This window comes from Symphalangus syndactylus, chromosome 18, assembly GCF_028878055.3.
Source record: "Symphalangus syndactylus isolate Jambi chromosome 18, NHGRI_mSymSyn1-v2.1_pri, whole genome shotgun sequence".
Classification (NCBI taxonomy): Eukaryota; Metazoa; Chordata; class Mammalia; order Primates; family Hylobatidae; genus Symphalangus; species Symphalangus syndactylus.
Window position 1 is genome coordinate 45,627,847 of NC_072440.2, and position 13,011 is coordinate 45,640,857.

Here is a 13,011-nt window from a genome sequence, read left to right on the forward strand (position 1 = left end):
GAAGCAAGGCACTAGGCTAGCTCACACTCAAGGGGAGATTACACCAGGTGTCAATATCAAGAAGCGGGGATCATTGGAGGTCATCTTAGAGTCTACCTGCCACAAACACGAAGGGGTAGCCTTCACCATGTAACATTTCTGTGGGATTTTAGTAATTAGCTTGGAATGACTTTATGCTCTTCCTAACCTTCTTTAAATCCAAAATCATTGAGCACCTATGACGCCATTATGGCAAGTATAAAGAAAGAAAACGTGGTTTCTGGCTTTATGAAAATACAAAATATGGATCATTCTAAAGTTTTCTTATATATCGATTACTAATAAGGGTACATGACCTTAGACTGATTTTTGCTAAGACTGTGTTTGTGTATTTGTTGAATAGAATGATCTGATTTTTGAGGTTTGTAGCAAAACCCTCATTTTTCTAGTTAAGGAAGAGACAAAATCTTGAAGGATACAAACCAAAGAGTGGAGGTGTGGTAGATAATGTGTTTTTTTCTTTGCTATTTTTTTCCGTGGTCAGTCATTTGTATATAAGAAAAAATATTCAGAACAGCAGCAAGCCTATGATAAATGTGTTTAAAACAAATTTTGAAAAAATGGACGTTGATCCTATGTCAGAATTACAAGCTTAAGCAGATTAACATACTTTTATACATGCTGCTCTATAACTGTTTCGACCTGTCTAGAATAAGAAGAGCATGAAAGGAGTGATATCTTCTTATCAGTCAACTATGAAGATAAGTCCTAATCTAATCTAAGAATTGTAAGAAAATTCAGCATTGTGGAACCTTACTGGATACCCAATAAATGTCTCTTCTCATGTAGCCTATTCTCTGTCCTCAGGCAAATATAGTCTTTAACTATCCTAATCTAAATAAAATTTAGACAGTAGGTGTAACATCATTCAAATTACACTGTCTCTCTCCCTTTTCTCCTGAGTGTGTTCTTCATGGGAAACTGTATTTGGAAGTGAAGTGCTTAACCTCAGGCAATGTTTCAAAGTCATTTGTCTTCTTTTTGGCTAGTGCATTGATCCCTACTCCTTTAATGCTGTGACACTCTTTTGTATAACCTTCTCTTTCCAAGTGCTGTATGACACATTCACACTTATATTTTAAAGTTAATTAAAACTAATTTCATTTTGAGAGTTCCACTTGCCTCTTGAGACAGTAAGATGCATTCCAGAGCATAAGATAGAAGGTTGGCAATGACTGATTTAGTGATATGATTAAGTATGAAGAAAGCTGCTTGATGGTATATGTGATGGAGTGGGCTAGTCTTGTTTTAATATATAATAATTGTGTAAAGAGAAAAGTCTGATCACTTTAAGACATGATTTTAATGGTTCATTCATCCAGCTTCACTTATAGAAACTATTCATTTAGAATTGTCTGAAATAGGATGATCATGTTACTAGCATCCTCTTTAAAACGGCAATTTCAAAGCACAAAGGGGAAGCTTGCTTCTGAGAATAGAAAAAAAGGGACTGTACCGCTTTAGAAAGAAGCTCAGAGAGAAGAAACAGTATTTCAGATAAGAAATATAAAAGGAGCCGGGCGCGTTGGCTCACGCCTGTAATCCCAGCACTTTGGGAGGCCGAGGCGGGCAGATCACGAGGTCAAGAGATCGAAACCATCCTGGCCAACGTGGTGAAACCCTGTCTCTACTAAAAATACAAAAAATTAGCTGGGCGTGGTGGCAGGCACCTGTAATCCGAAGCTAGTTGGGAGGCTGACGCAGGAGAATCACTTGAACCCGGGAGGCAGAGGTTGCAGTGAGCTGAGATGGCACCATTGCACTCCAGCCTGGGCAAAAAGAGTGAAACTCCGTCTCAAAAAAAAAAAAAAAAAAAAAAAAAAAGAAATACAAAAAGAAGAGAGGATGTAAGAATTATTTTAGACTATATAAAAATGAGACTTCTTATCCTCGAATCGATGGGTAGTTTACATAATCAGTTCCCATTCATTCATTCATTAACTTAATAAATATCGATGGCCTGCTCTGTGCCAGATTCTGTATAGATACTGGAGACACAGTGATGAACAGCACAAACGAGAATCTTGGGGTATTTTATAAAAGTTGTTTAGTAGAGGTATGGAGACAGGTAACTGGTGAAATTAGAATGCTTAAGCAAAAGCTGTGAAAAGGCTGAAAAAGTGGGTTATAAACAGTTACAAGAATTATTAAGAAAAAGCCCATTTTGTGCTTAGATTTATGTTTGCTTTTCTCGTATTCATAATTCAATTATATTTTATTTAAAAATCTACTTGACAGAAAAAAAAGAAGAGCACTTGCCTACAAATGGCACCCCCTGCCTTAATCCACGCTGCCTGGGCTCTTATTTGTGCAACCATGCAAGCTGCTGAAAAAAATGGTACCAATTTTTGGTTATCTATGCTTTATAACAAAAGAAAGAGAAATGTCATGAAGTGTAATAATAGCTTTATATGTATGTGCATGTGTACTGTATGTCAGTCTTGTAGGTAATATCAACTCTCAAAGGTATGCATATACACACACGTGCGCACGCATGCATGTGTACATGCGGACAAAACCAGTTTGTGTTAGTGATCAGTTTTGGTTTTCATAAGAGTGTCACCTGAATGTTAACATGACTAATCATGCTGTTTGTGTTCAAGTCTAGTTGAAGACACCTGTACTGAAAGAACATGCGTTTTTGTCTGAAGGAGAGAAATTTCTCATTTGGTGTTAGTCAAGGGAAGAAATCTAGATAGCAATGAGGGAGGAAGAAATTGGAGATTATAAAATACTGAGGCTGAAGGTGATACAGGACATAGGAGAAAGTTACTTGAACAGAAAAAGGGTCTGTCCCAAATAAAAACTTTGGTTAATTTTTTATAACATTGGTTATCGCAGGAATTACAGAAAACCTATTCTTTGCCTCTTTTTTTTTTGCCCCTTTCTTTTCTTTTAATCTCCCTACTTTTTTTTTTAGTCTTTACCGCACAAATTCTACCCCTTCACACACAGTCTTTCAATCCCAGGACATCTGAAGTCTTATCTAGACATAACTTCAGACCATACCTAACTCCCAGTGCTGGTCGTCTCAGGTAATAAGATGGCATTTCCCTGCTGTTAACTTCTAACCTAAAAAAAGGAACGTGACTCCTCTGAGTTCAGAGTCCTTTCCACTAGGTATACAAATGAGGATCCTTGAGCAGGAAGGATCCAGTTTACCCTAAGTATCCTCAAGAGGAAAGAGACGGCTGGGGGCCAGCCACAAAGAGAGGACGAGGACCGAAGCAGGTCTGGGACCAGGTGGTGAATGAGGGCTGCTCTCTACTCGCTCTGCCTCTTTTTGTCTCCTTTAATTGATGTGTGGTTTTTTGTCTTTGTTTTTTTTTTTCATTAATCATTGTGAAAAATATAGAAACCAAAACCAATATGGCTGGTTTCTTTCCCACACCCCTCCACCCTGTTCAGGATGGTCATTTGTTCTCACAACCGGCAGAGGCAGAAAAGGGTTGGAATGAAGACTCTGAAGGCCACCAGGATGGGAAACGAGGCTGCTGTTGCCCGAGGCATAGGGGTTGGGTGTGCGGGGGCCTGACTGCACCCGGTTCTTATTGGTCTGTTTTTTGAGATTAGACCCTTCATCATATTCTTCTTCTTCTTCCTCTTCTTTCTTCTCCAATCCCAGATGAGGCTGAAGCTTTGGTACATCATCCACTGTCCCAGCCATGATGTAGAGTGCACAGACCTTGGGATTGTCATAGTACCCCTTGACAAACTCAATGTAGAGTTTCCCTGTGAAGGTGGACACCTGCCCCTGGACACTCAGCTTCCCCTTTCTGATGCTCATAGGTATAATTTCATCGTGAGCTGTGCTATGCCCAACGCAATCAAAGATATACAAGTCTTTCACCACGACGTGGCCATTCAATCGTACATCAAATACCTTTTGCTGGGACTGTGCAAAGTAGACCTTGGCAAATTTCAAGACCAGCACGTAGTCCCCCTCCTCTTTGATGGGCACTTCATAGCCAAAGTTCTCCTCATTGTACCGCTCAGTTTGATACAGGATCTGGTCCTCAGGGTTGGAACGCAGGATTGGCAGTTTCATGCCACAGTCTGAGGCTCTGCCCATCCGGCCTTCCAAAGGGTCCTTGCGGAAGTGGATCCCGTGCACGTCCACATGCGCCTCTCCGCCCGCGTTGACCGCCCAAATGACGCTCTCGGGCAGCCTGGCCCCCGCCGCGCTGGCCACGCCGAGCCCGGGTCCCTGGTTCGCCGGCAGCAGCAGTCGCAGGAGCGCCACAGCGGTTCCCTCAACCGCCCAGGCTCCCAGCATGGCGGCCACCACCACGGGGGCAGCCCCCGCCGACCCTCGTCCTTGGCCGGCTGCCAGGCCACCCCGGACTCAGAAAAACAGCGCCACGGGCCGCTCCGCCTGAGCCGCCGGGGACATGTCGCTCTCAGGCCTCCTTCTTCTCAGCCACGGGTACCGCCTCCCACCTCAGGAACTATTCTTTGCCTCTTTTGTTCAGCATCTGGTAGACTTTTACTTCCAGGTGCTGAACTAACTTGAGTTAGTTCTTAGTTCAGTAGTTCTGTGAGTTATAGGCTTAAATGGTGGCTAAATGATAATAGTAACATCCACAACAAAATGACAGTTAACACTTATGAACAGTTAGCGTATTCTACATGCTGTGTGAAAAAAGTTATTTAATCTTCACAATCCTATGAGGTAATTAAGTATTATTATTTTCCTCTCTTTTATTGAGAGGGAAACTGAGGCTTGGAACAATTAAGCTGAGTTTTCATGTTACATAGATGATATGTGGCAGAGCCAGGCTTTGAACTCAGTAAGAGTCCATGCTGTTCATCACTCTACCATCATTCTGTCCTTCAGGGCTGAATCTCACTCCGAGATTCACTGCTTTGTTTTCAAGGAAAATTGTATACTGAATTCTGAAAAAAATTAGAAGCTTTGGAAAGTTTTAGAATGTACTTGATCCCTAAACTTAGAGCTGCCCAAATTTATTTATGATTTATAAAGTGCATTGACGTATCTAATTACATAATTCAAATTATAATGTATATTAGCTTATGTACATCATAAAATTAAACATTGATGTCACCTCCCTGAAATCTAGACTTTTCCTTTGCCATTCACTATTTTATGCTTGAGCCTGAACATGATGCTGGGTGGCCTTCTGTCATCAATAGGGCTACAACAACTAGATCAAAGGGAATGGGCCAGGTGGAGAAATGGAACTCTCATTTTAGGAGCTCTGATAAGCATTTCCAACAAGAATGTCATAGAGACAGTTAAAAGATGAAAGAGCAAATGTGAGTGCAGTCATATGTTGTAGAGCAAGCATAATTCTCTTAAGATTTTGTTATGTGAGTAAATATGGTCATAACTTGTTTTGAGATCGATTAGTCACAGAAGAAAAAACACTCAAAGTGAGGGACAAATTTAGTATTCCACTTTTGAGCATCAAGGCTTATAGTAGGTGATGCTAATTATACTTTACGCTATATAGGATGAGACATTAGATGGTTTTTAACTTTTTCCATGAGTTTGTCTTAATCTAGAACCTCTTGCGTCCTTATCAGTTTTGTCACAGGATTGGTAAGTTAAAGTTTCTGATAAAAAAGAAAAAACACTGGTTGGGGAAATTGGCAAGTTGTGCTGGAAAGCAGTAGCATTTCCGCATTATTAAAAGACCTTATTTCATCCCGGGTATGCAACAAATATCTTTCTATCAGCCAGAAAGTCTCCATTTTAGCTCTTCCCAATTTATTGCTTTGGTCAATGTCAATTGCAGCAAAGCTGTTCCCACTAGCTTTTCTAGTCTGGCCACCAGATTTTCTAGAATACCACAAAAGTGTTTTGCTTTTTGTATCATGCCAATAGCTCAAGAATTACCTGCTTAGTAAACATTTGGGACTATGCAAGTTGTGATCACCTTGGCATCTGTGGGTCTTCTAAGGAGTCAGCTATTGGCTTTTGCAGGAGTATGGAAGGGAACGTTTCTCCAGAACTGTTCCCACAGCTTTTTCTTTCTATGCTTTCAGTTTCTCTTGGGTACTGATTCTGTTGGGCATCAGAATAGTGTAAATGTTCCTAAATAGGATAGAATCAAAAAGTATCCCAAAGAACATAAGTTAATGTACTTTGTGGTTTTAGTACAGTGCTTTGCCCATGCTGTATTATGGCTGCATGTTTTCAAATACTACGACAGGACTCTGAGAAAGGCCTATGAGTAGAGTGAAGTTTCATTGTAAATATGTTTAAGGAATTCTTAATATCAGATGTTGAATGAGAGATTCCTTGCAGAACTGGGTATGTACTAGAAACATAAAAATTAGTTGCTAATAACTTTACTCAAGCCACCACCATCAACCAAGAAGATAGGTTATTTGTATAGCAAAGAATGATTTGCTTGGTAAATTCTACATTCTACGTTTGAGAAATCAGAATAAGTATTCTATAAAAGATTAATTCTTTAAAAACTATTGAGTTGCCATTATGGGTTAGCTGTGGTCAGAGTATGGTGATGAATCAGACACGAAAATGCACAAAACTCCCATATGGTTCTTCCAGTGTAATCAGGAAGATGAACTATGCATTTAGATTACTATGCTACAGGGTAGAAAGTGTTACAAGGAGAACCAAGAGAAACAGACCAGAAGGTTTTTAGAAATTATTCCCAGCTGCAAGATCAGATAAAGCTTGGTGGAGTAGGCAACATTTGATCTGGCCCTTGAAGCGCATATAGTGGTTTGAATGTACAGGATCTAAGGGGACAACTCACATGGTAGTAACTGCAGGCAAAGGAGATAACAAAACCAAATGCATAAGGGTGGAAACCTTGGGTCTGGTCCAGGAGAGCAAAACGTTTTGCTCATTTGTGGAGTATCTAAGGAGATCAACAGAGGAACATGGTGGGAATGGCAAAGTGGAGCCAGATTATGGAGAACTATAAATGCTAAATCAAGTCATCTGAGAACTTCAAGTTATAGGCACTTAATGTTTTTGAGCAGAGTAGTGATATAATTTGAGCTAGCTTTCTGGACAAGTATTAGTATATTTGTGATAGTTTGTGCTAGTTTTCTGATAAGTATCTTGGTTCATTTGAGACTGGGTAATTTATAAGCAATAGGAGTTTATTTGGCTCGGTAGGGCTAGGAAATCCAAGTTCAAGGGGTCTCATTTGGCAAGGGTCTTCTTGCTGCATCATAACATGCAGAAGGCATCACATGGGGAGAGAGCATGCAAGAGAGAGGAGAAAATGGAGAAAACTCCTGAAATGAACCCATTTCCAAAAGAACAGCATTAATCCATTTTTGAAAGCAAAGTCCTTGTGACTTAATCACCTCTTAAAGGTTCTACCTCTTAATTTTTGAAGGGGCATTGAAACCATAGCGACAAGTGTGAGTAATTTAACTTGAGCTGTGCAAAGAGCCATTGGAAGGTCATCCTACTGATCCAGCTGGAAGGTGATGAAGGCATGAACCATAGTGAGAACATAAAGGAGGAGCCAATGTCAGAATGCAGACATGGTCCTCAATGCGATTGTTAGGAATTGACATCGAAGATAATGATGTAAAATTGTGTTTGGAGTCACATAGACATCCAGAATAAGTGTTGAGGGAGGATAAGGTAAGGAGAGGGCAATTGGCATATCAGTTTGTATGGTACGTAGAATTTCGTTTTATAAAAAGTAGGCTGAGGACCACCTGCCTTGGAATCTCCTGGGAGGCATGCCATTTAAAGTTCCTGGGCAACACACAATTCAATAATCTTTCTAGGCCTTAAAGTATGTGATCGCTGGGTTAGAATTGCGATGTAATGGTACCAAGGAGATTAAGATGCTTCCTGGGTAGACCTCTTAGTTTTGAGATTGCCCTCCCAACTCCAGCTCTTCTATCTTGGGACTTGAGTCAGCCAAGGTTAGAATAAAGATAGTTTAAAGTAAGACTTTTATTCCTGCTAGAAACTAACTCTAAATTTATGCCTAAATTTCAGTAGATCTTAAATGTCTCTTTCTCATATTAAAGACAGTGAGTATCTATATGTGCCATGTCAGAAATTAAAGCCATGTTAAAAATTTTTATAAAAGAATAATAAGCTCATAACATGTTAATATAAATAACATTTTTAATGAAAATCAACAATTTTGGAAACAAAAAAATAGTGAGAAAATTGGCAAATCTTTTTAATCTGGTTTAATAGAAGAGGGCTAGATGCTCATATCTGCTTGTACAGTTAATCTGTTGTTAATATGTTGTTTGGGTTGAAGTATGTGAAGAAAGTCTAGTCTCACATAGATAACTCAAAAAGGGAGGCATGATTTAATAACCTTTTTAGATAACTTTGATTGTCTTCTTTGATACTACATTGAAATTCTCCAACAGGTGGTTGTTTCTTAATCAGTTGTAATGTGGAATCTGAAAACCTTATCATGGAACTTTTTGTACTCAGTTAATTAACTTGCATTGGTCTCTCTTGTACTTTGAATGTATTTTTTATCTATGCATGGTTTCGTAACATCATGTATTGGTCATTTGGAAAATATTGGTTCACTTTGAGTAGTGCAGAGCTTCCAAATGTTTACAGATTACTTTATGAATATCTATCTGTTAATATCACCACCAATCTCGTCACTGAAAAGCTGTCAAGCTCACTTAAAACTTAGCAGAAAGAAGTTTTCTAAAATTCTAGCTTTTGCTTGAAAACAAATTTTATCATTGACAACAAATACTATCATTTGTTTTCCTTGAAATGACAAGCTTGCACATCTGTTTTTGAGAAAATGTCTGTCAAACAGTCAAATCTGAATAATCATAGTTTGTCAGTTGAAATTTCAAGTAAAAATGGAGTTGTGTGAAGTAGCTTGCAACTCAAACAGTTGTACAAGGGCTTATTGTCAAATCAACTGTCTACTTCAGTATGTAGCAAAAATGTATTTTGCCTGCTTCCCATTTAGTCACATAGAATATTTTAAAAGCTGTGTTTAAGAGCTAATTTAATAAAATAACAACTTTTACTGCCGTATTAAAGGAATTCTTGGGTGAAACTGGCTTTTTCTGCCCCTGCAAGTGTGTGATAATCAAGAATACAGTGACTACTTGTTTGTTGCCAGTACTTCTGTCGGTGCTGAGTCACCTTTACTCACAATTGCTTTTGTACCATAAGTGAAAAATAGCAAATAATGTCTTAGTATAATTATTAACATAGCTTTGATCTCCTGTGCCTTCCGAAAGGGTCTTGAAGACTACCTTTTTAGAACTGCTGCTTAACGTTAGCAGACTTATTGGCTGTCTTCTGCTAAGTATATGGATGTTACATAAACCAAGTCTTAGTTTTTACTTCCAATAATAAGGATTGTATTTTTTGTGCTCTCTGCCATAGAGCCACCAGCCAGTCAAACAGCCTAAAGCAACACTTAATGCTCTTCACTGGGTAGCTGAGGGAGGCCCTGTTGGTGTCCCAGGCATAACTCCGTATTTGTGGGTATCAGAAGCCTTCTCATAGCCTGTGCCTTCGAGGTGGGAGTGGGGGGCCTCTGACTATTGCAGTTTGCTTTGCTTAGGTGCTTTGGGCAAACTGGAAGTGCTGGGAAATTAAAGCCTTTGCTCCTCAACAGACTTCAAGCCACCACTGATAGGCGAGGGTGCAGAGTCGGGAGCAGTGGCTAAGACCCAACCCCTTCACCCCTAGCATCTATTCTGTGCTATAGCTCCCAGCGTTCCAGCAAGATTAAACTCTTGTTACCCACAGTGTCTCTGGCTTGATAAACCCTCCTTTTGTGCATTATTATCTCTTTCTCTGTTTTACATCCCACTCTGCCACTGGTGTTTCTCATAGTCATCTCTCAAACTGTTTGTACTGGGGGATTTCAAAGTAAGGCAAAATAAGTTTCCTTTGCTGACTATCTTCTAGCCTTTGGAGGAAGGAAGAACTTTTTTTTCTTCTTTTCTCACAATATTTTCTTATGGTAGATTTCTAATAAATATAGAAATATCTTACTAAACTAATCTTTTAGGTTTTGCAGTTAGCCATACATCCAGGAGTGTGGGGGTATTTGTTTGTGCTTGGCAGTTTGGACCTGGAGGAAGTGCAGGTATGGGTGGATGGTACTGTTCAACATAAGTATTAACAGGCAGTGAGTGGGAGACAGGGTCCTTAAACAACACAAAACCACTTCAGGTAGTTTTCTCAGGACTCTATAATAATTATTAATTGCTGAATCCAATCTAGACACTGCCTGACTTACGAAGCCATCCATATTCTGTTTTCACACTAGTCATTTACTTGTCACTAACTCAGATTTTCTATTTCACATTCATTCTCCTCACTGTGCCCCATAATCCACCTGTTCCTAATTTCCTCCAAGGTTATGCTCTGCTGCCCCCGCTGACCTCATTGGATGCCGTGTCATCCCCTTCTCTACAATATCCATCTTAACCATTCTTTACAGCCTATGGCTCTTAAACATGCATGCTTATTTGAATAGAACATTCTGCCCCTTCCCGTTTCACTGGAGCCTCTCACGTTTTCTGGGAAGCAGCACCATGTAGTGGAAAAGAACACATGGTCTTTGGAGTCAGATAATCCAGGGTTCTGTATATCTGCCACTTATTTGCTGGACTTCAAGCAAAATGCTTGTCTTCTCTGTCTCAATTTCTTCTTCCATTAAATGAGGATAATAAAGACTAAAGGGTTAAATGAGATGATGTCTATAAATACCTCACAAGGTAGATACAATGTGGTATGTAGGTGTGGTAGGGGTGGGTGATGACTATATATTGATCATCTTGTATTTCCCATGTGGATATTCACAGCAGATCTCACTGTAGTCTGGGGACTTTGATTTTCTCCAGCTCAACAGTAACGATTGTCTGTTTGACTCTTAGTTTTTTGACTGTTTGGAAAGTGAAATAGGAAAGTACATCTCCCTTTAGATTGAAATCTTTATATATTTAAACTTTGTATTGACTATTTAGTGGGAGAGCTTAACTTACTTTCCTATATTTTGGCTTGTCTTGTGTGGGTGGGAAAGTCCATAATAAAAATTTGAGTTTAGATATGTATGTCTTAGTCCTGCCTGAATTCTTAGTTGTTTATTTAAAAAAAAAAAAAAAGATTGAGTCTGTTTAAAAGACGAAAAAAAGTCCGAAGAATCACCAGTCTAAAAGGCTGAGGTTTTGAAGGTGGGAGGAGTTTAAAAAGGATTTAAAAGTATTGCTTTTCTCTTTCTCCTTTTCATCTCCCATGTTGGGAAGCATTCCTCTTAAAGTATTAATAATACTGCTGAGGTAACTTGTGTCCTAAGGCTGCAACATTCACTAAGATTCCAATACCCATTTACAATTCAAGTTCTCCAAAATTGGCTTGTTTATGGGTCTCCAGTCCCATTGAGTTTTCCAGAAGGAATTTATTCTTACTTACTTTTAATTTTTTAAGACTGTGGTAAGATAATGGAAAGAGGAGAACAGCTGAGCTTCTCATCCTGACTCTTCTGCCACCACAGTGTGGCTGGCAGCAGTCTTGGTTGGCCTGTTGCAAAGTCCTTCAGCAACTGCCCTGTGGGAACCCACTGTTGGATAGCCCCTCCTATACCAGCAAGGCCCTGTGCTCTTCCTTTCAAAGACAGGATGAGATCTCCGTATCTGCTCCTGTCTTAGTGGTTTCTAGCAGTCTCTTATGTCAGCAGTCACTTATGGAAATGTCTAGAGCGGCACTATCCAATGTGGTGTTTTAACTTTAAATAGATGAAACAAACAATTCAGTTTCTTAGTGACACTAGCCACATTTCAAGTGCTCAATACCCATGTGTGGCTAGTGACCACCATACTGGAAAGCACAGATGTGGAATATTTTCATCATTGCAAAAATTTCAACAGGACAGCAGTGGTCTAGAGATCAGATTTTCCACAGGGATAACTTTGAGTACCTGTTTTTATTGTTGATTCCTAAATATCCCTATTTTTAAACTCATTGGTTACCTCTTTCAAAGAACTACTCTAAGGAACCTATTCATAGCCTTTTAATTTAACATTAGGGAACCTGGCGTCTTTCTGGTCGCAAATTCTCCTAAAATTGGCTTGAGTAGTAGGCATTTACTGTGCTCACATAATAAGGAGTCCTTATAATGTATGTAGGTGGTTGGTTCTGCTGCTCAGGGATGTGGTTGAGGACCCAGGCTCTTTCTGTTTTCCTATTCTGACATCCTCAGTGTGTAGATATGTCTCCTTCAAGGTTGCTAGAAGGCTGATGCTGTTCAAAGATTCAGCTTGTCACTCAATGAGATCTAAAAACTGTAAGAGAAGTGGCTGTCTTTGGGCATCTCTTTTTATAGAGGAGCTAAGTCTTTTTCAGAGGTTCTCCGCAGACCTTTGCAGACCTTTGTTAGGTCCCAGTTGGCCAGATGAGTACCTGGGATTTCTAACCTCTATGATGATAGGCTGGCTTCACTGTGAGCAGCATAAAGACTGAAATTTTTGTCCGTTTTGTTTCCTGCTGTTTCCTCAGCACCTAGGATGGTGCCAGGTGCTCAGTAAATATCTGTTGGATGGATGTATTAATAAATAATGAGAGGGTGTTGTTAACATCTGTAGTGTGCCACAGAAATGAATTTATACAATGAGGACTTGTTATGCTCCTGTGTTCTCCCTCTACTCATATTGTGGTACCTTGAGCCAGACTCTGCTGGTTGGCCCTCCTGATGAGCTTATATTCCCAAGTGTTTATTCCAACTTTTAGTGAGGCAACACTGGATGTTGGATAATTAGGACATTTGGCAACACCCTCACCCAGCCCCACTACTGTTAGAACTACCCCTTTGCTTTTTAATCTAAATGTACAAACCGTAGACCAGGTTTGAGTTTGCTCCTTAACCATGTTATGTTTTAATTGCAGTCAAAAAACTAAGAGTCAAAAAGACAATGGTTACCGTTGAACTGGAGAAAATCAAAGTCCCCAGACTACAGTGAGATCTGCTGTGAATATCCACATGAGAAATACAAGATGAT

At 39.6% G+C, this 13,011-nt stretch overlaps 1 protein-coding gene and 1 pseudogene across 3 annotated transcripts in view; one reads left to right on the forward strand and one right to left on the reverse strand.

Annotated features, from left to right (window-relative positions):
• The window catches only part of ARL15 (ADP ribosylation factor like GTPase 15), a 430,737-nt gene that overhangs the window by 179,104 nt on the left and 238,622 nt on the right, over window positions 1-13,011 (forward strand). The window lies entirely within an intron of this gene.
• On the reverse strand, window positions 2,887-4,476 carry LOC129468371 (malectin-like; annotated as a pseudogene).